This window comes from Podarcis filfolensis (assembly GCF_964270895.1).
Source record: "Podarcis filfolensis genome assembly, chromosome: 8".
NCBI classification, from domain to species: Eukaryota; Metazoa; Chordata; class Lepidosauria; order Squamata; family Lacertidae; genus Podarcis; species Podarcis filfolensis.
In genome coordinates, this window is record NC_139611.1 from 58,341,219 (window position 1) to 58,365,779 (window position 24,561).

The window sequence follows — 24,561 nt, forward strand, 5'->3', positions numbered from 1 at the left end:
GCCACACATAAATAAGATAAAAGTGAGCTATCAAGGACCTTTGATGTTGCAGGATAGAGTAGCTGCTAAAGGATTACTTTGTGAGCTTCAGTTTCTTAGAACAGATCGTTTGATTGAGTAGCTGCTCTAGCTAGCTTCACATGGCAGGCAGAAGCTGTAAGACATGTCAGTAACAGTCTGCAGCATCCCTGATCATATGTAACAAATCCATCCACCAGCAACAGGGCAACTGCACAAGCAAGTAAAGAAGAGGGTCCCTTGGGACAGCAGTGATCGAGTGTAGCATCCATGTGTGATCCGAGAGGTATGCCCCGAGGATCTTATCCATGATGTGATGCATGCAGGTGACCCAAGAGTTGTCTTCCACTGTGGAACTTAAGCCTTTGCCTGTAGATCCTTCAAAACTCCTCTTTAGAAATGGTCGTGAGCAACTTTGTGGTCTGCCTTTCATTGTTCTGTTGGGTGGTGCACTTTCCTTGTAGTACCTTCTGGGACCTTCCCTGCAGGAAGGACTGAAGTCTCCATGAAACTGCCTCCCAGAACCATCTTGGCTAGTTGGTGCAGAAGGATACCATGGCCAATGTAATGAAAAGCTGCTGACAGATTCAGAAGAATCAACAGAGTTGCACTTCCATAGCCATCCTCCTCCTCCTCCTCCTCCTAGGGCAGGTCATCTACTAGTGCAGCCTTCCTCAACCTGATGCCCTTTTAGATATTTTGGACTCCCATCAGTCCCACCCTATACCATAACAGAAGGCTGCATTAGGGCAAACAAAGCTCTTTTCAAGTCATCCTGGATTTAGTGCCTGTGGCCTGTGTAGACCAGTAAAGGTAAAGGTACCCCTGACCGTTGGGTCCAGTCGCAGATGACTCGGGTTGCAGCGCTCATCTCGCTCTATAGGCCGAGGGAGCCTACGTTTGTCCGCAGAGAGCTTCCGGGTCATGTGGCCAGCATGACTAAGCTGCTTCTGGCGAACCAGAGCAGCATACCTTCCCGCCGGAGCGGTACCTATTTATCTACTTGCACTTTGACATGCTTTCGAACTGCAGGGTGGGCAGGAACTGGGACCAAACAACGGGAGCTTACCCCGTCGCGGGGATTCGAACTGCCAACCTTCTGATCTGGTAGACCAATACCCTGTGCTAAAACCCCTGATTAGTTTCTGAATACCATTACAATGTGGTGTTTTAAACTCAAAGGCCTTTAGTTAGTGTCCGAATCACCTAAGGGTGAGGATTAGTTACTTATGTGGGATGTGTTTGCCTGCATACAGCGATCTTTGAGGTTTCTTCCTCGCCCAGAATTAAACAGCGTCTCTTAGTGGTAGGGTCATTGCTTTGTAATCAATTCCCAAGAAGCTCTGGCAGACTAAGCCCACCCTCGTCTTCCAAAAAGCGGCAGAGGATGCATTTTCATTCTCGTCTTCTTAATGCAAGAAGGGGCTTGCTTTTAGCTGAACTATATATCATTTTACTGCTTATGGATTGCTGGTGTTTAACTAGTATAAATGGTAATTATTCTAGAGATAGTCTAATGGCAGTTTTTCTTGTTGATTTGTAAGCCATCCTGAGAACCTTTTGGGCAAATGCATGGGGTAGGTGCTTTAAATAAATTAATAAAGGGAGGGGGCGGGAGGGAGAGTGTCTTTTAACGGCTGCTGCTAAAAGCAAACTTTACAATCCCCAGTTGCCCAATAGTTGCGTCTGGTAATTAGAGTATCTCTATTACCCCATTTGATGGAGGGAGATAATTGCTCTTTAAAAATGATGCTTGTTTGTTACTAGCCTTGAAACCCACCGTTCTACTTTCCATAGGCTGCATTTGTTGTTCGCGGGAGTAATGATCAGTTCCACATTATATCGTGAGGCACAGGTGTGCCTAAATTAAAACTTTATTAACATAGCCAACATATGCTACCAATTCCACTTTGCATATAGTACAAAGGAAGGATTGTAGCCTGAGAGAATCCTCCATTCCAAGAGAGTGCAATCTTTCAATTCCAGCTGGTCATTATGAAAACTATTTAACTTTAAGAACTGGTGCCTGGGTTTTCTCTTCCCCTGCTTCACCCTTCACCTCTTTTCCCTTTTGTGTTGCGGCTTTTAGTTGCAAGTCTTTCAGTTTGTTTTAATCTATTGTAAATCATCCACAGGGACACGGGTGGCGCTGTGGGTTAAACCACAAAGCCTAGGACTTGCCGATCAGAAGGTCGGCAGTTCAAATCCCCGTGATGGGATGAGCTCCCGTTGCTCGGTCCCAGCTCCTGCCAACCTAGCAGTTCGAAAGCACGTCAAAGCGCAAGTAGATAAATAGGTACCACTCTGGCAGGAAGGTAAATGGCATTTCCGTGCGCTGCTCTGGTTTGCCAGAAGCGGCTTAGTCATGCTGGCCACATGACTCGGAAGCAGTACACCGGCTCTCTCGGCCAATAAAGCGAGATGAGTGCCGCAACCCCAGAGTTGGTCATGACTGGACCTAATGGTCAGGGGTCCCTTTACCTTTACCTTAAATCATCCACACTGGAAGCCTTTCTGACCCTGAGGAGCAGGGCACAAATGCTATTCAAAATGAATGAATGAATGAATGAATGGAAGGAAGGTTGTCTGGCTAGGGCTGATGGGAGCTGTAGTCAGAAGCCTTTGGAGGGCACCACTTTTGCAAAGGCTGCCTTACATCATAAACTTTCCCAGACTAGAGATCACTTTGTGAGATCCATGCTGTGTAATCCTCAGCTTGGTGAAAGCTGCACTAACATTCATTCATTCATTTGATAAACAAACAAAAAAACAATCTGCCCTTTATCAAAAAAAATCCCAGGGCGGTGTGCAACATTTAAAACACATTACAGAACATCAATAATAAAAAGGTGATGAAAACATTAAAACAGCATATTTTTATTTATTTATTTTTATTTTTAAGCCTAATAATAAAATTGTCATTATAAATATTAAAAGTCTGCTTAAATGAGCAATTTAAAAAGTGCTTCCAGATATGAAAATAAAATCTAATTGGTCTCTCCAAGGAGGGTATTCTGCGATTTCTATACAACCTGCAAAAGTCCTTTCTCACTCTTCACCTCTGTTGCTCCAATGAAAGGGCCCAAAGCAGGTAGTGCCAGTTCTTTGAAATGTTGCAGGTACCCTGTTGGCACCCCAGGTAAGTCAGGTGAACTCCACTGCTTCCAGACCCACTTTTGTTTGGTCTTGTGTTGGCTCTCCTTTGGACTGCCTTCAGGGGTTGGTGTTGCTGGCAGCCTTCATGCCTCAGCAGAGTTCCCATCTACTAATAAGCAGAACTCTCCATGCCGCCACCGCTGCCCCTTCTCCCTCACAATGCTGCTCACTAATGTCTCTGAGCATGCGGCCTTTATTTTAAATATCTCTAACCTTCTCTTCACAGGATTCCATGGCAGCCTACAAAAGGGTGAATAAAATTGATTTGCAGAACATACAAGTGTGATTTGAAACCAACAAATAAACATAATAAAGCACAAGACAATTAAACAACACCAGCACCCAAATGCAAAACAGCACATTCCCAACAATTATCTAGAATCTAAAATTCCTGGGCAACTAGAAAGGTCTCTTCACCCCAGGACACTGGTTCACTGCGGCCTTTGTGAGGAATAAGCCTTCTATCATTCTGGCCAACGTTCCCTGGGACACCCCCTTCAAGGCACATGAGAGGAATTAGAAAAGGAACACTACCTCTGAAGAATATGGGACTCTCTCCCTTCACCACCCTCCAGCCCAAATGATCAGTCCCACCTCAGTTGCCCATCTCTTGACCTTGCAACACTTTGTGCCCAGAGGACAGCTCTATGAAGACAGAACAGGTATTGCGCTGGCCCTGCAGCCTTGTTTTAAGGCCAGTTGTGCCATCATCAGGGCAGAAGTTCAGGGCCCCAAGCAGCAGAATGAGTATGAACAGGGCTAGCTTACTACATTTGGAACGGAGGTAAATAACACACAACTGATGCCTGAAAAGACTGCCCCTCCCAGCCCTGGTAAGATATTAAGTCCAGAGTCTAAACCTACCCTAACTATGTCATTGTTTGCAGCTTCTTTGGAACAGGAGCTGCTTTTTTCCTGCTTCTTTCTCTCCACCCCCACCTCCCTGACCTCCTACCCAGTTTGAACACAAACTGGGTTTGTTTCCCCCTTGCCGTCTGATCTTTGCTGCTTTTCAAACAGGCAACCAAAGAAGTGTTTTTGGGCTTCAGGGTGGCATATGTGATGGTCAGAAAGCAGCAAAGGGCTGGGGTTCATCCGCAGAACTTCCAAGTGTCTGAGGAGGGGTCTCCTTTGCCCTAGCATGTGCTAGCTTCTGTCTCCCGCTCTGTGCCCTGGGACAGCAAACAAAGCAAGGGGGTAGTGGTGGTGGGTCCTGCTGATAACCAGGAAACTTTCTGTTTCAGCGCTAAGTGCAGCCTTAACTGATGGTGTTGCTCCTGTCTGCTTAGTAGGGCAAAAGCTTCTGGAGGACCAGGAGGAAGACACAGCAGGGACTGTGCCAAGGAGGGACAGATACCATACCCGCCAACATTTCTGCGGTGAAAATAGGGACGTCCCATTCCATAATGATAATTTTACTGTTTATACCCCCACACATCTGACTGGGTTGCCCAGCCACTCTGGGAAGCTTCCAACATATTGTATATGAAAACATAATAAAACATTTTTAAAAAGTTCCCTGTACAGGCTTTCTTTCAGGCGGCTCAGGGGTCTGAATACTGGAAGATTCAGGAGGGGTTAAAGGAACGTACTTCACAATGCATCGTTAAACTATGGAACTCACTCCCTCAGGATACAGTGATGGCCACCCAATTCACAAAGGAGAATCTTGCTTGCTGGTTTCCCACAGGCATTTGTTCAGGCACTGCGAGAACAGGCTGCTGGCCTAGATAGGACATTGGCCTGATCCTGCAGGGCTTTGCTTATGTTCTTATGGCACAGGCTCCTCATCCCTGTTGTAAAGATGATCCAGCTAGAGGGAAACAACCGTGGGACTGGATCTGTTTGGGACTACTTTAGCTTTGCGGAAGGATGTGTGAAAACCAGAGAGTTTGGTGCAGTGGTTAGAATGTCTCGCCTAATCTACCTCACAGGGTGGTTGTTGTGAGGATAAAATGGAGGGGGTGGGCGTGAGGGAGATGTTTCTTCAGTTAGTTCAGCCTTTGGCAACATCTTGAGGGTGCCAGGCTGTCAAAGGCTGATGTGTTAATTCCTCCTAATGAGGTTTCCTGTGAACAGCTTCTCTCTGCTCTGTGCAAGAAAGCAGTGGAGAGGTTCAAGCTTGATCTGGCTGGGAAATGGTGCTAAAGTGCATCGTTTTATTATTCCACCTTCAGTTCCTGCAGGGCTTTGGAAAGAGGTCTCTCTGCTGCCCCCTATTGGGCAGAGCACACCATTGGCACTTCAGTGTCCCCTTCTGCTCAGTATGATGTTTTATGATGCACTTTCAGACAGTTGCTGTTTTCGGATGGGATCCAGTCACAGGCCAGCAAATTAAGGCTGCTCATGAGCCACCATTGGCAGCAACAGCAGAGGATATATTCTACATTTAAGACAATATCTTCTCTTGCTAATTATACTGTTATAAATATGTATTCTATATTTGACCTCCTCTAGTAATGTACTGGGGGAATACAAGTGGGCTGCTGTGGGGTCAGGCTCGCCACCAGAGCAAGCCACCCTTTTAACATCACCTTTTGGGTGACTGCCTTGCCCTGTTTTAAAGTGTTTTTACCTGTTTTGGGTTTAATTTTTGTGGTTGATTTTTGTTTTGTATTGTTGCTGTTGTGTGGGAGGGAGGTGATGTAAAAATTGGGGTTTGGCTATTGCTGCCCAACTCCCCATGGGACTCTGAGTCCCCTAAGTCCATGAGAAGAATGGATGGAGGCAGGATCCAGTGGAAAGCAAGGCAGATCTTTATTTTTCTGTTGCAACAGAGTTCTCCTCTCCCAAGGAGGGAAAGACGCTGAACAAAAGTGTGCAGGAACCTTTAAAGACTTTTGACATTGCCCAGCCCCCTTAGCCAAAGACCCCCCCCCCAGTCATCATGCATACATCATAGGAGGTGGTCTACAGCAAAAATCCTGTCTGCCAGGATACCTAATAATGGTTGTTGATTGCATTACCTGGGCAGACTGGCCATTCTTTTGTGATGGTTAATACTTTAAGTTCCCGAATCCAGGTCACAGGCTCACCCTGTTCATACACAAATATGCCCTTGTCAGGATTTGTAAGCGAAAAGACAATGGGAAGCCTTTCCCCATTTGCCTCCCTTACTGCAGAGGAATATTTGAAGTCGTTGGGAGAATCAAAATGGCTTCAGGATTGCTCTCCTGTACTATTTCAGACACATGGTTCATGAATTTAGATATGTGTGCATTTATGAATATTTATTCTATATTTGAGACCTTAAAATTCTTATAACAGAGGGAAGCTGGGGAGAGTGGGGGGACCGCAATCACAATGGTTCTGTACAGAATCATAGAGTTGGAAGAGACCCTGTGATTCATCTAGTGCAACAGAGGGGACTATGCAGCTGTCTCTTACGGTGGTTAAGCCTGTAGTCTTGGCATTATCAGCACTGTGCTCGAACCAACTGAGCGTAAGGGTAGCTATGGTGTGGGCAGTGGGGCAGGCCAGGTAAGGGGCACACAGCAGAGGCAGTTAGTGACTCTGCCACATGCCAGTTCCAGCCCCACACCTGGGGAATTGCGGTGCACGCCACGCCCCCTGGGACGCGCGCCAGCCATGCCCCCGGATGTACACTGCTCCCAGTGCCGGAACAGGTAGCTCCACCGCTGGCCCTTGGGTCTGTGGCTGCTGTTGCTGAATGCTAGGTTGGCTCTGAAGACCTCCCTCATCTATGATCTGATTGTGGATGAGGAGGCAAATCTGGTCTGAATCACTGAGCTCTGGGTGGGTGAGCAAGAATGAGTTGGTCTCGCCCAACTGGGGACTCAGTGCAGCAATAGGGCAGACTTCAGGGTTGGGGAAGGGGGGTTGCTGTAGCCTACAGAGATTCCACCTCTTTCTCCAGGTTCTCTGTCCAGTTGAGGAGGGAACTAGATGGTTTGTTCTTGGCACTGGACAACTGGCACAGATTAGGGATTCTGCTGGTTTACCACCTAGCAGGCTGCCTGCCTGCCTGAGCTGACAGAGCTGGTTTTGGAGGTGGTGTTGAGGACTCAGAGTACTGTTTCCGGTGGACCTCAACATCCATGTTGAGGTGACTGGCTCTGGGGTGGCTCAGGACTTCATGACTGCCATGACAACCCAACATGTCATCAGCCCAATGCATGTGGCAGGCCATACTCCGGACCTTGCTTTCCCAACTGGATAGGAAGAAGGTGATCTGAAAGTGGGGGATCTAGACAGCAGTCTCTTGTTATGGCCAGATCATTTCCTGTTGAGATTTAGGGTTTATACATACTTGGCTTTCCTCCACTCCTTCCAGATACAGGTAAAGGGACCCCTGACTGTTAGGTCCAGTCGTGGACGACTCTGGGGTTGCGGCACTCATCTCGCTTTATTGACCAAGGGAGCCGGCCTACAGCTTCCAGGTCATGTAGCCAGCATGACTAAACCACTTCCGGCGAACCAGAACAGCGCATGGAGATGCTGTTTACCTTCCCCCCAGAGTGGTACCTACTTGCACTTTGACATGCTTTTGAACTGCTAAGTGGGCAGCAGGAGCTGGGACCAAGCAACAGGAGCTCACCCCGTCATGGGGATTCAAACCACTGACCTTCTGATCAGCGAGCCCTAGGCTCACTGGTTTAGACCACAGCGCCACCCGTGTCCCATGACATGGATTGCACTTAAAAGCTCTGTGTCCAAGCTAGAGTCACATAATAGTTTTCCAGAGAACTAAATGTTCTCTTAGGCATCAGTCCTGTCCCAGGAGTATACACAAACATTTATTTTATCCTATGGTCTTATTTGACCAAACAGGTGCAGCAGGTTTCTGATGCACTAACAAAACCTGAAAAACCTTTTTGACCAGCAATGAAAGTGAAATTTGATTCCTCTTTTAAGCTGCCTCCAGCCCTCTACAAATGTTAATATATATCTTCAAAGTTAGTGTAGGCATGGCTGGGCAAATACTGAGAAAATGATAATAGGGAGAAAATGACCCACACAGCACTTAAATCTCTCAGCTGTGTTAATGGATTTTGCGGATGGCAGTTCAAAGCAACTCTTGCTATAGGATGCTTGGTAAGTTTTATTAAGCAGGAAAATTTCATAGATGTTGATGAGCAGAAGAGAGGATGGCTGCTGGCAGATGCAGCCAAGAGTTGCTTGGCCCTTTCAAATGTGTATTTAAACATCAACCTAGAAATAAATGATGGATTTTCAAAGATAGTTCTGTCATGCGGAAGAGTTCCCCAGTTCCCAGGAGAAACGTCCTGCCTCATTCCTGGTACAGTCCAGTGGGGACACTACAGATGTTGCTGCATTGTAAACAAAACAAATTAATTAAAGGAAAATTAGAACATCGGCACATTCATAATTGGCTAATCCACCAGCCCCTAATATAATTAATTATGTTAATGCAGGTGGCAGCTGCCATGGAAGGAAATATGCTGCTGACGAATGCTGCCAGCAGAGCATGGGGTGTCAGAAGGGAGCCATCGCTCCTGGGTAGGGGGCTAACTGGAAGGGCCTGTCTCTGGTGCAGCTCCTGCTCCATCAACAGAGCTTGAGCAGGAGACATTCCCAGGAGTCTTTTCTCCTTTGCTCAGACAGGGAAACAGAAGACACCTTTCCGTGAGGCAGGTGGAAACAACAAAAACCGGAAGAACGTAGGAAGCTGCCTGATGCTGAGTCTGGCTGCACTGGTCCATCTAGCTCAGTACTGTCTGCACTGACTGACAGTAGCTCCTCAGGCATTTCCCACCCTGCTTGGAGGTGCCAGGAACTGAGCTTGGGATTTGCATGCAAACAGATGCCCTACTGCTGACCTTCCCCTTAAGAGTCCAGTTGCACCTTAAAGGTTAATAGATTTCCATAGAGCAGCACTCTTCCCCAGGCTGGTGGTGCTTTCTGGATGTTTTGAATGACAGCTCCCATCAGTCCCTGCATTGCAGGGGGCTGGACTAGATGACCATTGGAGATCTCTTCCAACTCTACAATTCTATTGTTCTATGTTCTGGAGGGCATCAGCAGCCTGGGGAAGGCTATCTTGTAGCCTAAGCTTTTATGGATCCTCAGGATTTAGTGTGTGTCATTAGGAGCAAATGCAGGCCCAGATCCCACTCCTGGGCTGCATGTGCAGAAACACTCTGCAAGTGGATTCATAATGGGAATGGGGACAGGGGACCGTTTGGACGTTCTGCCACCCAGACTCCCAAATCCTGGAGAAATAATCAGCAACCAAGTGGAGATGGCCATGCATGTGGCATGAGAGAAGAAGAGCAAGAGTTTGGATTTGATATCCCGCTTTATCACTACCTGAAGGAGTCTCAAAGCGGCTAACATTCTCCTTTCCCTTCCTCCCCCACAACAAACACTCTGTGAGGTGAGTGAGGCTGACAGACTTCAAAGAAGTGTGACTAGCCCAAGGTCACCCAGCAGCTGCATGTAGAGGAGCAGAGACGCGAACCCGGTTCCCCAGATTACGAGACTACAGCTCTTAACCACTACACCACACTGGCATGTGGAAGGGTAGAAACTTGCTGGAGCATCCTGGCTAGGCTGAAATGAAGCCCCCGCTCTCGAAAACTATTTCACATTCCCAGTGCAGAGCAGCAGGGGGCAGCAAAGCTCCAGCGAAGCCTCTGGCAGCAGCATCATGTCATGGCAGCCACACAGAGAGAGCAGGTTGATTGTGTAAGTAGTGAGAGTACAACATGAAAACAAACCTTTTAAGGTGTATCAGCCAAGATACCACCCCCAAACACACACACACCCTACTCTCCCTGCTCCAAAGCTCAGAATGTATCGCAGAGGGTCCGTCTTTTAGAAGAGTGAAACATTTGCAGCCTGGCAGCCATTGAGTAATAGAACCGTAGAGTTCTGTGGAAGGGACTGCAAGGGCTATCTAGTCCAACTCCCTGTGATGCAGGAATCACAGCTAAGGAATCCCTGACAGATGACCATCCAGCCTCTGTTTAAAAACCTTCAAGGAATGAGAGTCCACCACCTTCTGAGCTAGTCCATTCAACTGTTGAACAGCACTTACTGTCAGAAAAGGGACGCGGGTAGCGCTGTGGTCGAAACCACTGAGCCTCTTGGGCTTTCTGATCGGAAGGTCAGAGGTTCGAATCCACGCAATGGGGAGAGCTCCCGTTGCTCTGTCCCAACTCCTGCCAACCTAGCAGTTTGAAAGCACACCAGTTCAAGTAGATAGATAGGTACTGCTGTGGCGGGAAGGTAACCAGCATTTCCATGCGCTCTGGTTTCTGTCATGGTGTCCCATTGCACCAGAATTGGTTTAGTCATGCTGGCCACATGACCCGGAAAGCTGTTTATGGGCAAACGTCAGCTCCATCGGCCCGAAAGCGAGATGAGTGCCGCAACCCCATAGTCCATGGGTAGGCAAACTAAGGCCCGGGGGCCAGATGTGGCCCAATCGCCTTCTAAATCCAGCCCGCGGACGGTCCGGGAATCAGTGTGTTTTTACATGACTAGAATGTGTCCTTTTATTTAAAATGCATCTCTGGGTTATTTGTGGGGCATAGGAATTCATTCTTTATCCCCCCCCCACCCAAAATATAGTCCGGCCCCAAACAAGGTATGAGGGACAGTGGACCGGGCCCTGCTGAAAAAGTTTGCTGACCCCTGCCATAGTCGCCTTTGACAGGGGTCTTTTACCACCAGAAAGTTCCTCCTAATGTTTCGTCAGAGTCTCCTTTCTTATTTGCATCCTTTGGCTTGGGTCACACCCTCTGGAGCAGCACAGAACAAGCTTGCTCCATCTTCTATGTGACAGCCCTTTAGATGTGATTGCAAAGAGGACATAAGCCATGCACTGGCTGGGGCTGGTGGGAGTGGTCGCTACCCCAAACAGTACCAGGCTGGAGATGTGTGACATAAGGAATTGCTCGATTCCTGGCGACTTGAGCTGAAAGAACGATCAAAGAGCCTTGCCCCGCCTTTTCTGACCTGGGTGCTCTCCAGATGTTTCTTACTATTAACTTGCACCAGTCCCAGCCAGCACATGGGAGGTGCAGCCCCAAACACCTGGAGGGGACCAGGCTGGGAAGGCTGGCTTAGATCATTACAGTGAGAAGTGATGGAGAAGCAAGTCTGCCTAGAAGCTCATGCCCCCCTCCAAGTTGTGGGGTGCAGTGGTGCTTAGCTCTAGTGTTCCAGAGCATAAGTGCTTCTGAGAGTTGTTAGGAGACCCTTATTCCCCTCATAAGAGACGCGGGTGGCGCTGTGGGTTAAACCACAGAGCCTAGGGCTTGCCAATCAGAAGGCCGGCGGTTCGAATCCCCGCGACGGGGTGAGCTCCCATTGCTCGGTCCCTGCTCCTGCCAACCTAGCAGTTCGAAAGCACGTCAAAGTGCAAGTAGATAAATAGATACCACTCTGGTGGGAAGGTAAACAGCGTTTCCGTGCGCTGCTCTGGTTCTCCAGAAGCGGCTTAGTCATGCTGGCCACATGACCCGGAAGCTGTACGCCGGCTCCCTCAGCCAATAAAGCGAGATGAGCGCCGCAACCCCAGAGTCGGCCACAACTGGACCTAATGGTCAGGGGTCCCTTTACCTTTATCTATTCCCCTCATGGAGTTACAATTTCCAGAGTTTTCTGGGAAAAGGAACTGGCTGTTAAACCACTCTGCCAACTGTAGCTCTGTGAGGGGAATAAAGGTCTCACAACGACTCTCTTCACCTTACAGTTTTCATAATTCTTTGCGGGAAGCCATGGCTGTTTAAAGTGGCACGATACTGCTTTAAATGTATAGTGCAGACGGGGAGCAAAACTAGAATGAACTGGATTTGCCTGCTGTTTGCTCTGGTGCCACCTACTGTTGGGCTCCTCGCTTTTCACCCCACCAGTCCCAATGGGCACCAACCACAACGGCCAGTGACACGTTTATATGGAGCAATTGAGACATGACTGCATGCTCTCTATGTAGGCAGCTATTACAGAGTAGATCATTTACTCTCCGCCTACTTAAATTTCCAGGGAAGGACCTCTGAATGGTATTTGGCCTATTTACTGGCTGGCATGAACAGAATAATAACATAATCAGTTGCTAGATTTCTTTTTTCTGCTGCTGCAAGGACTGGTAAAAGGATTTTGTTAATATAATTATATCTTGGTTAGCTTCTGTGCTTTATTTATATAAGTACCATATATTTTAACTCAGTGTATGTTACTAATGGCATGGTTTTGGAGTTTTAATTTGTTTTACTGGGTCTGTGACCTTATAATAACATGTGCTTGTTGTTATTTGTCTTAAGATTTGTATATTAAAAAAAACCAAACCCTGCTCTTACACCAAAATAAAAGGCTGCTAGAGCAGCTTATAAATCTCTCACCAAAAAAAAAAAAGCAGTATCGTCCCCCAGACTTACTGAAAAGGCATGATACTAAAGGAAAATAAATTAGGAGGGAGGAGGAAACAGGCAAACCCAGGTAGGTTCAAGTTCTTAGTTACAAGTGGGGTAGAAAACTCAAGGAGAGGGGGCAGTAAAAGTTGCTGGTGCAGTGGCAATGGGTCTTGTCAGCAGAGGGATGATTTCGCCTTTGCCGCATCACATTCCTCCAACCCGCCTTCCAAGTAGCCAAATGGCAATTCTAGTTGCCAAGCAGGGCTATGCATGGACGGTGCTGCTGGAACTCTGAGCTGTGTGCTCTCCTCCTGATCCATCCTATAGCTGCTGAAAAAGCCTGCACAAAATCCATTCCTGCCCTCTAATGCCCTATTACGCCACGCAGAGCCACGGCCAATTCGAAACACTTAATTAACAGACAATTGAAGTCGTCTCTCTCTCTCTCTCCCCCCCCCCCCTTCTCTCTTTCTCTTTTTCCACCCTCCTTTCTCTCCTTCCCTGCCACTTTTGCTCTGCAAAGCTTGGAGGAAATTCTTCCTGGGATTGTGATGGAGAAGAGACTAGTCAATAAATCTCCCGGCCTGCGCAGACGTGCTCAGAATAATCCTGTTGCTCAGGCAAGAAGTGTATGCTGAGCACCCCCAAATTCAACAGGAATGCTGTTCATTGGCCCAATTCCCAGGGAATTACCCTCTCTCCTGGGTGAGACGGATTCCCCCCTGCCCCCCGCCGGAGACTGAGTCCCATGGAATCTCCCTGCCTCCCTCAAGGCTAGCCTTTGCCAACCTGGTGCCCTCCATAAATTTTGGACTACAACTTCCAGGAGTCCCAGCCAGCTGTGGCTCATGGGCGTTGTAGTTCCAATGTATCAGGAGGGCACCAGGTTGGTGAAGGCAGCTCCAGGCACTCCCCATCCTAACACTTTGGACCAACTCAGTGCATCAGAGAGAAACTCATTCCTTTCAGCCTGAAATCTCTCCCGGACTCTGGATGGCAAAGCAGTGCATCACTGGATTTGGCCAAGAGGCGAGTTTGTGCCTTGCAGCTGTTTCTGGTTTTATCTGGACAATTGTCAGTTTAGTTGCCACCTTGTTGTGCCTTCAATAGCAGTCTGACAGGCATTATTTCACTGGTGGTCTTCCTTGGAGAAGAGTGGCAGGGAAAAGCTCTTCTTTAATTCCACTAGGTTGGGCTTTTAAAGGCACAGGGGGAGGGCCAGTAAGGGAGGAGGAAGGAGTAGTCATGTTCCCTCTTTAAAGTGAGAACCATGATTTCTCAGTGGCGTAGCGTGGGTTGTCAGCACCCGGGGCAAGGCAAGTAATTTGCGCCCCCTAACCCGTGGATTTGCGCCCCCTAACCCGTGGATTTGCGCCCCCTAACCCTAACCCCCAGATGTTGCGCCCGGTGCGACCGGCTCCCCCTGCACCCCCCACGCTACGCCACTGTGATTTCTGCAGCTGTTAGAGCTGCCTGAGGGTCGCATTCTATTCTGTCGGTGGGCAGGACCAGAGCAACGACATGCAAATGTTCCCTTTGTGCAGTAGGCTACTTTCTCCATACACTCAGACCCCACTCTCCATCCTTCATTGATAAAAGCAAGGGACTTTAAGAAGAATAAACATTAAAGGGTTGAAGGCAGAACAAAAAGCATGTTCTAATTGTTTGAACCAAGAAAGTTTTAAACCATCAAGGGAGTTCTGAGTGCTAGGAATTTTAATTTTTTTAATTCTCTGTTTTCCCGACAAAAGCGTTGCCTTGAAATTGAAATGTTGCTACTTCATATTTCCTCTGGGGGAAAGGAATGTGTTTTGGTAAGAGAGAATACTGTGAAGATCCTAAGGTGGACATGGGAGATTGTAGGTCTTAAGGTGGAGACGGACTTGTGAATAAGGTGAAGAATGTTTAGTATGGCAAATATACATTGCTGGACAGTCCATTCACTGTTGGCATGCTTTAGCAATTGTTTGATGAGCAAATAAAAGTTATTAGAGCAGAGATTGATATAATGGTGAATGAAAGCGGACCAGAGAAGGATGAAATGGAAAATGGAATTAAAGAGGGCACAGGGACTTCAGAGAACAATATAAACAGGAGATGAAATGCTATAAAAGCAAAGGGCATGATCAGAGTTCAAGGGCACATCCCAGCCAAGCAAGAACACTCAGGAAGGGTGCAAACCAGGGCTGGCGAGGGGTGTGGCCTAGGGAGAAGGGGTGTGGCTAGGAGGGGTCTGAGGGCGAGGTGGAGAGGCCTGGAGGGCTTCTCCACAGATTTCTTGCACTGAACAAAAACCTTTTCTCAATGAATACCTCACACTCCTCACACGCTGCTGAATGCAGCCTTGACTTTATAGCCACCTCTGCCTGTACACATATTCCTTAGAGGAAGGGAGGGTGGATGAGTCATGTTCCAGGCATTTAGCCACCCAGGGCAGCTGGGGTGCTAACGCTAAGCAGAATCCAGACATAGGGGATGGGCAGTTCAAGACATGGCCCAAGCACTTAGTGCAGTTTCACTCGTTTTTCCAAATTACACCAACAAAAACCACCCTGTGCTGGAAGCCATCATACCCCGTGTCCTGAACCACGAGGTATCTGGCAACTTGTCCCACTGGAGTGCACGATTGCATGGCAGACGCTAGCACACAGCCCAGCAGGCCAACAGGGCCAGAGAGGCCAGGTTCCCACCTCTGCAGTCAATCCAGGGGTTGAGGCACTTGGAAGTCAATCCCACACCAGCAGTCCCAAAGAGCTCCCTGGAACATCCAAGCCATGGTCCAACCATCATGGGCAGTTGAGCAGACCCAGCACCTCTGCTGCCCTTTTATACCTTGCATGCTGACTGCAGCATCTGGGCTTGACGAGGCATGGGACCCTCCCCTGTTCCTACTCCAGCTGAAGAATCACATCCCTCATCCCAGAGCTAGCGAGCCCCACCTGGCCAGCTAGGGAGCTGGGCTGTGGGTCCTTGACTGCCTCAGCCTCCTAGAGCACCCCTCCCGCTGCTCCCTATGTTGCAGAGCCCACCGTGTTCATGGAGACAGGGGCCCCTCTGGCTCTGGTGATGGGTCCTGCTGCTCTGGTTCCTGTGCACTGACCCCCACATGGGCATAGCCAACGGGGGCAGCTGTCCCCCCAAATCAAGTAAATGAAGAAAAATACTAAACTAACTGATCACAAATAACTCGGTTCTGCTCCCACGACATAAAACTTGCCCCCATAAAATAAATCCTGACTACGCCCATGGACCCCCATGCCCTCACCAGCTTCCATCACCCAGTGAGTATTTCCTGCAGCACCCACTCCTTCCCCTTCCCCAGCTTGCCCCAGTGTGTCCCAGTCCTAGCTATACCCCTCCCCAGGACCCTCTTCCACCTCCCTGTGGCCCTGCCAGTTCATGACACCCAACAAGTGAGCAGGGGAGGTGACTGCTGGAAATAAGTTGGGTTTGTGCTTTGCATCATTTGCTATTTAACACATTTCCTTACCTCGGATATGTTTGCAGGAACTTGAAGCCCAGCTGGGGACTGGGGAGGGCAGGAAATTAGAAAGGCAAAGATGGCTTCCATAAGCAGGATTCTAGTTGTGCAGCAAAGATCAGTGGCTACACACCCATGCATGGAGCCCCAGAGCTGTGGCAGGCCCATGAAAAGCAAATGGAAGTCCAGAGTAGGAACTTTGTAGGGCAGGTGTGTGTGGCTAACCTTTGTTTGCCTCAAAGGCAGCAATGCCTCCCAGCAAGCCTTTCACAGGCCTAGAGATGGGAAGGCCTGGAAAACCCCCGGAAAATTTGAAAAACAACAACCCAGTTTCCCCCCCTGTTTTTCCCCAAAGTCTCTTTTCCCCGGAAAAAACGAAATAAAAAGTGTGTGGAATATTCAAACTATCTCAAACTGTTTTTTCTCCAATCCTTCTGGGGGGAAAATGGCTATGGAAGAAAATGGAAAAAATGGGGGGGGGGGACAGGAAAAAAACAGGAACCCCCCCAATTTTTCTGTGTCCCCCCCCCCGAGGCCTTCCCATCTCTTCACAGGTCCTATGCCAGTTACCCAAAGCCATACCTGGCAAATGCCCCGAAAACCCCCAGACCTCCTGTTTTTCCGCATGAGATTGTAATGGCCATTTTGGGTTCTGAATTCTTGTGTCCTCTCATGCTGAAAAAAACACTTTTTTGGTGCATGAGTGAGGCATGGGTCACGTGACTCACCCTGGAAGACACGTTTGTCCAGGTTTGGGGCATGAAAAAGTTGGATGGTAGGCCAAGCCACTCCCTGCCCCCCACTGCCTCTTCTCAGGTCACCACACACTCCCCTACATCAGAGCATGACCCCCAGAGCCCCCTGAGGCCTTTGCCAAAGATGTCAAACCCTCCCCCCCCCCGGAGCTAAGGAGCGGCAAACTCCCAAGAGCCTGGTCCTCATTGAAGAGGGGAACGCACAAGATCAAGAACAGCCTTTAATTAGCACCCTGGGCGGCTTCTGAGTGGTAGACGGTTATTGTCATTGAACTCCAATCAATGGCTGGCTGAGGGACCAGTGGGATAATTAGGGGAGAATAGAACAGGTTAGCTGGATGTCAATAGGGGGATAACTAATTTTCTCTCTTTACCGTTCAGGCAGAAGGAGGGGGCTCTGGTCTCCAAAGGCTTGGGATAGCAAGGCAGAGGCAGCTGCTCTCTGTGGTCTGCTTCCCTGGCAGGTGACCCCCCCCACCTCAAACCAGATTCCCCCCTGGGCCAACCAGCCACTGTCCAACCAGGTGTGTGTGTGGGGGGACTGGATATTCACACTTGCAAAGCTAGCATGTTGGAGAGGAGGCTTGCTGAGAATCAGACTCTCCCTCATAGGGTAGTTCTGAATGGGCAGGGACTGGTGGTTGTTGCTGCTGCTGTTGCTTTAGATATGGCAGAGCAGTCAAACATTTGCCCCCGCACCCTCCACCCCTGCAAGCTGAAGTGCTTGCACAGGGCATAATCCTGGCTCTGGATCCCTTGAGAAGGGGCCACATGCTCTGGTGCTTCTTCAGCATCTAGCATATAATGTGTTATTAATAGTCCCAGTATGAGCAACAGAGGCGAGGGAATCTCTCCATTTTGGTTTCTCATCTCTCAGTCCTTTGCATCTCCACAAAGTTTTTTTTAAAGTCTTCATGAAATTTCAGAAGCATTTTATGGTGACCCCCCCCCCCCCCCCCGCTTAATGTAGACAACTTTTGGTCTAGGGTATTTTTATCTTGGCTGCATGCAAGGTTTTCCCTGAGCATCTTGGTCTGACCATCCCGTCCCTGAAATCTAAAATACTGCACCTGGCAGAAGGGGGCAGAGATGGCAAATGCTGCTGCATGCTAGCCCCACATTGGTTTCAAACAAACTGTGATTCCAGAGAGCTGACTCCCCTCCCTCGGTCCCCTCATGGCTGGCTGATGCTCCCTCCCCCACTAGTTGGGCCAGTGGGCTAGTTTTGCTGCAAGCCCAGATTGTTGTGATCACCCTCCAGCCTGCTTGTGGAAGGAGTCCAGTGGTGTGTGTGTGTGTGCCCCTGCTGAGCCACATGCTACAGAAGCAGGCGTCCAAACCTGGCAAGCGCACAGAGGTGGGGCGAGTGATGGCAAGGAAGGGAAATGGCAAAAGCAGGTCTGTGCAATGAGAGAGAGGGAGGGAGGGAGGGAGGGAGAGAGAGAGAGAGAGAGAGAGAGAATGAATGAGTGAGTGAATGTCAATCTGGCTGGGCACACCACACAGCCTTATCGAGCCAGATTGGTGGTGGTGGTGGGGGAAGCTCTTAGGGAAATGAACTTCATGAAATAGCACCCTGCTATGAATGGAGTTTTAATGAGCAGGGGACATGGGTCTAAGTGGGCAAATGAATAAGCCTATTAAAGGCAGATGAACGGTGATGTTTTTTCATGATGCAATGAGCACTGATTAAAAGGGCAGTGTCAGTCACTTCTAGTGGGAATAGATGATAGCGCTTTCCCTTCCTTCCTGGGAGGCTTTTTTTCTTTGGAAAGGGCCTGTTTGATTACAGGCAACTGCACAAGGACATATGAAGAGCCTTGCTGGGGAACGAGCCCTGTGGCCAGGGGTGGCCTGCCCTGTTTCAGTGCCGGAGGCAAAATGGGAATGTGACACAGCTACTGCCTTCCACCAGAGCCTCACTTACTGGGGTTCTGCTGTTGCTGCTGTTGCTGCGGCCTCCAGCAAGAATGTGTGAGGTCTTGCAGGATTCTTGCAAGATCTCTCCAGAAGCCACAGCCATGCAATCCTAGCAATGGCAGCAGGGGTGCGCGGAATATCCATGGGTACACCACATCATGGGATTCTCCTGCTCAAGGTGGCTGCTTCACTCCACCTCATTTGTGGACCGGACCGGTGGGAGGAACATGATGACTATTGTGTGCTCCAGTGCTTTTTTTCTAGAAAAAAAAGATACCTGTACTCACCAGGTTTGTGGCGATCTACCACACTGTGACATGCTCCCCTCCTGCCTGATCTCCCAGTACCTATAAAGGCATGAAGTGGGAGGGGAAAAGGCAGGCAGGCACAGTCTCAGATTGCTTGGGAAAAGTCTGAAGAGGAGGGGACTTAGGCAACTGTGGGAAGGTGGAAATCTCCAAAACTGTCTCATAGGGGCAAGACCTACTGGAGATGAGATGCTGTGCTCATTAGGCCTTGCACTCCTGTGCAGATCCTGTTTTCTCTAATAAAGAGTTATCTTCATTCACACAGTGTGATTTACTGCTGGCTTGCTCCTGACACTTCTCCTCTGCCCCCTGATGCCTGCTCCTTCTCCCCCTGCCCCACTCTCTTTGGTGCCCCAAGCTGCCTCCAGTTGCCTTAAGTAGGAGTGGAGGAGGAGGCGATGGCAGCGAGGGTGTGGGGACAGAGGAGGTATCAGAGGCAGGGGGCATTTTGTGTTTTGTCTCAAGTGGGCTGGCCCTGCCTGCCATATAAGCTCCTTTACTCCTCCCTCTGTGAGACTTCTGTATTCTCTTGAAGGGACTTCTCCCTTGTCTCACCCATGAAGGCTGCCGGATGGATTCAAAGACCTGGTCTTATTAAGCCTCAGGTCAGCATTTGCGCTGTTCCTGATAAATCATCTTTCGACGACGAAAAGGGAAGGCGATCTGACTGCCCTGCTCCCTCCAGTGAGCGCATCTTGAATGAACCTGTGTGGCGAGGATTTGTTTAGCCTAATGAAAACATCAGATCAATTTAGTTGCTATTAAATCAATACCACATGGTCCCTATTACAGCAGTGGTTGACAGCGAGGCCTGTTGGAGACCCCTTCTAAATCGCCCAACTCTGACAGTCGTTAAGGCCTGGTTTACCCTGATCGAGGGCACTGGCAGCCAGGGGCAGGGGTGGGGGAGAAATGCCACTCAGTTCACATTTCAGTGTGTGAACTGGCCTCGTTTGCACTTCCTGAAGGAACACACAAAGCACATTGTGTCACCCCTTTGCCGTTCAGACTTCTTTGAATTTTGCAACAGGTGTTCTCCAGCCAAAACACATGCCAAAATGTGTACACCGGGGGGGGGGGGGGAAGTGTGCATATATTTGTGAAAACAGCATACAGCAATTTATTATTTAGGGTTGCCATATTTTGAAGAGCAGAAAAGAGGACACACCTGCCAACTTCTACTTTTAACTATGGATCACTATGATGACTCTACCCATGAAAAAGAGGATGTGTCCTGGAAAAAGGGGACATATGGCAACCTTAGCATGCATCTTAGGCAAAATGGCATGCCAAAAATGTGTTTAATTGGAGAAATGTGCGCTGAATTGTTTTCAAAACACACACATACACATAAACATACACATGTATGTATGTATGTATGTATAAGGGATGCGGGTGGAGCTGTGGCCTAAACCACTGAGCCTCTTGGGCTAGCCAATCAGAAGGTTGGCGGTTCGAATCCACTCAACCGGGTGAGCTCCCATTGCTCTGTCCCAGCTCCTGCCAACCTAGCAGTTCGAAAGCACACCAGTACAAGTAGATAAATAGGTACCACTGTGGCTGGAAGGTAAACAGCATTTCTGTGAGCTCTGGCACTCATCATGGTGTCCCGTTGCACCAGAAACGGTTTAGTCATGCTGACCACATGTCCTGGAAAGCTGTCTGTGGACAAACGTCAGCTCCCTTGGCCTGAAAGTGAGATGAGCGCCACAACCCCAGAGTCGCCTTTGACTGGACTTAACCGGGGTCCTTTACGCTTTACCTTTTACCTATGTATGTATGTATATATTGCAAACTGATTCAGGAATGAAGTGAACTGAATTTAGGACTGGAAAAATGAGACATTGAGAGTAGCCAAAAGTGTTACAGCCTAAAGTCCTGCCATGTTGCAACAACCTCTGCCCCAAGGTGTCTGTAGCTGACGGAGCAGCCCCAGCTGGTCAAAAAGGCTCCCTGAGCGGCAAAGCTGGATCCATTGACTCCCTACTTACTGTCTTCTTGGCACTGAACTCCAGCTTATTGTCCCTCCTCCAGCCTCTCAAGGGCTCAGGACTCTGGCCCTGAGCCCCACCATGCCTGAGGAAGCGGCCTAAGGGCAGGCCACGAGAGTCGGGCCTCCTTGTTATCCCCTCCACCTCCGTGCTCTTCCGAAGGCAGCAAATGGCAGTCACGTCTCATCAGGGAAATGTGAAGCAAATTCTGCCTGAGCAGAAGGCGCACCCCGGCTTCTCTTCCTCCCTTTACAATTTAAATGTCAAAATCATTATCTGCAGCAGAGCACAGCCGTCAACTGCTTGGAAGGGAGGTGGATGGCAGTGGGAGGGGGGCAGAGAATTGTAGGGGAAATGGCATATCCTGCTGAAAGGCTAACAGAGGGATGGGAGCAACAGGAAACCGAGGAATGTAAAAGGCTGCGCCAACAGTGAGATCCTTACAAGTAAACATTATATAGAGTCATAGGAATGTAGAGTTGGAAGGGATCCCAAGGGTCATCTGCAACGTGTGCCTTCCTGTGGAACACAGAGCTTGGCTCACTTGTTAAGAGCCACACGAGAATGCACGAAATGGCAGGATCCATTCCTTGTACAGTTAGTTCAGAACGCACAGCTGCCATGCAGCTAACTGGGACTAGCTGATACCTTGCCAGTGCTTGAAGAACACCATTGCCAGCTGCTGCTCTGTTTCTGGGCACAATTCACATGCTGCCGTCGCCTTCGGGGAGAAATGTGGGAAAGTGACCCTTCTTCAACATGACTCTGCCCACACGTGTAGCCTCAGACCCACTTCTGGCTGCCTGAAACATGGGAGGTGGTTGGGTCAGCCCTTCCATTAGGTAGAGAGAAGCATTCACCTCAGGGCATGGGCGCAGCTGCCCCCCCTAGATCACGTAAAACAATAAAAATGCTTAACTAACTGATCAATCACATTGGTCCTGCCCCCCTAACAAAAATCTTGGCTACGTCCATGCCTCAGGGAGGTGGGGGAGCAATGGCATGGGGTTGGGGGACACCACTGTTTGTGCTAGATGGCCAGCCCTGGGCCCCCTAAGCTATCCTGCCCTTGGAGGCTGTGGATGACACTGTCATCCCATCATCACCAGCACTGAAGTAAGACCCACCTACCAGTCTGTTTGGATTCCGTAGGTGGAACGGGAAGGGGCCTGCCGTTATTATTCTTACTACCTGCCAAAGGTCCCAGGACAGGCTACAATGGTGTAAAACTACAATACTGAACTCAGTTAAAATAATTTATGATCAAAAGAATTGTGTGGGTCCTAAAATATATATCTCAGGTGTCAAAGGCCTGGTAAAGATGTGCTTCTTAAGTGCACCCTGACCTTTAAGTAGTAAAATGTCTTGGACCGGCTCTGGTGGGTGGAGGGGGAAGACGCCTTTCACAGCAGTGAGTGGCATGCCACTGTTGACATTTCCATTCCACCTTAAGGAACAGGCGTGTGGAATTGTTGCATGTCACATGCCTGTTTACGTTCCAGCACAGTATGCTGGGAACTTCCGTTGTGTGTATAGCTTTTGCTTTTGCTGTTCTCTCTGACACAACATGAGAGAGAGATGACATGTTTCTTTGTCCTGATTTATGCTTAATGAATCTGTAGTTGTAGTATGCTTCCACAAGCCTCACACCTATTCTGTGTGCGCAGTTCGATCCGCTGACCGTGTGCCCTGGCTGAGTAAGCCCGTGTCGCTGATTTATGTTGGGCAGAGGTGATGTTCCTCGCAGTGGGATGGCTGAAAGGAGATGACCCAGCTGGGGCTAGCCAGCTGGCCTCCCGGCCCTCTGCATGCCGAAGCCACTTGGGGGATGTTTTCCTCATGGAAGTGCATTGATGTATTTTGGGCACTTGCACAAGACCTTTGGAAATTTTTTTCAGGCTTTAAAACTTTTGCATTGTTTTAAGTGTTCTTTTCTTCTTAATTGTGCGGGTGTGTCTTGTTTTATGATTTTTAACTTGGAAGCTGCTCTGGAAATATTATATATATTTCCTAAGCGTTCTTTAAATCAATGAGCTTTGCTAGATCCGACCAAACAGTTGATCCCATCCATCCTCCTTTGTCCACAGCAGGCAGCCAGCTCTTCTTGGGGGTGCCTTAAACTTCCTCGACTCCTGAGTGCCTCTGGCTGCTCATGGCTGTAGAAGTGAATGAATGAATGAATGAATGAATGCAAACAAGGCTTCCTCTGACAGGCTTTGGAGTTACCAAAGGCATACCATGGGCTTGCTATGGCCAATAGCCACAAATATTCCATGAATCCATTTAAGTTAGATAACCTGATCTGCCAATACCTTTGGGTCTCTTTGCATCCCATCCCCATAGAGGATTAGGGGCTCTTGACTCACTTCTCTTCCATCCAAGGCTACACAGTCACTGGATGGACCTGTGTGTTTTAAGGTTTGGGTCAGATATAGGTTACATGTCAGATTTCAATTTCTCAGAGATGTGGAACAGTCCTTACTTCTTCTGTACCCCAGATTCCACGCTGTGGAAACCTGATTTCTGTGGCACAGGAGTGGGACGTCACCATGATTCCAAGTGGTTTGTTTTCCCCTTGCAGGCTGGCTTCAACTTGAGCCACACTGCCAAGAAAGATGCCAGCTCACTCCAGCAGTACTGGGATGCCAGCTGCATGGCCATGGCTTCAAACCCCACTGGGATTGGCTACACTCTGGGCTGCCTGGTTGGAAATCCCAGAGTGCAGCTGATCTCAACAGACTTCCTTGAACACACTTAGGCCTCCACTGATCTTGGGGCTCAATCCTGACCAGATTCAGTTGAAAGCAAACAGAGGCATGCTCAGTAATGCCATTTGTACGTTCTGCCCTTGGATGGTGACTGGCATGGGTGGGGGGGATGGATGGAGGAATGGAGAAGACAGTGGTCAATCAAGAAGGCCTCTCAGGTTTTGCACATGCTCAGGAGATGGGGGCTGCCCATCCACAGGAATTAAGGCAGGAGAGGTGTAAACTCCAGGGGATATTTTCCTCTCTTGCCTGCCAGACAGGAGGAGAACATATTGTTGTGTATTTAGGAAACAAAATAATAAAAAAGGCAACTGTCCTTGGTATCAGCAAAGTATCCTTGCAATTGGAACAGAGAGCCTTGTGGCACATTCAAGACCAGCACATTTATTATGGCAGAAGCTTTCGAGGACTACAGCCCACTTTATCAGATGCATGAAGTGTTATCCTGAGCTACATCTGATGAAGTGGCCCGAAGTCCATGGAAGCTGATGCCATAATGAATGTGTTGGTCTTCAAGGTGCCATGAGCCTCTTTGGTTGGTTTTTCTGCAATAGACTAACACAGCTGCTCTGGAAGTCCTTGTAACTGGAGAATGCTGAAGATCCACTGTTGCTACACTTTTCAGAAAATGGTGGTTCTTATGCTCCCTAGCAGGGAGGGAGACACATAGCCTTCCTTCCTTCCTTCCTTCCTTCCTTCCTTCCTTCCTTCCTTCCTTCCTTCCTTCCTTCTCACTCTAAAGCTTGGGACAGGTTAAAAGCAGTAACAGCAATACAAACACCAGCAAAATGGACTGCCTCTCTTCATATGCATTGACCTGGAG

At 48.8% G+C, this 24,561-nt stretch overlaps 1 long non-coding RNA gene across 1 annotated transcript; it reads right to left on the reverse strand.

Moving 5' to 3' along the window:
• Window positions 1-8,218: 8,218 nt before the first annotated feature.
• Window positions 8,219-9,963, reverse strand: LOC310769275. The gene is made up of 2 exons (XR_014551597.1): window positions 9,876-9,963; window positions 8,219-8,465 (listed from the first exon to the last, which is right to left on the reverse strand). It is a non-coding gene; the product is annotated as an uncharacterized lncRNA (long non-coding RNA).
• Window positions 9,964-24,561: the final 14,598 nt, after the last annotated feature.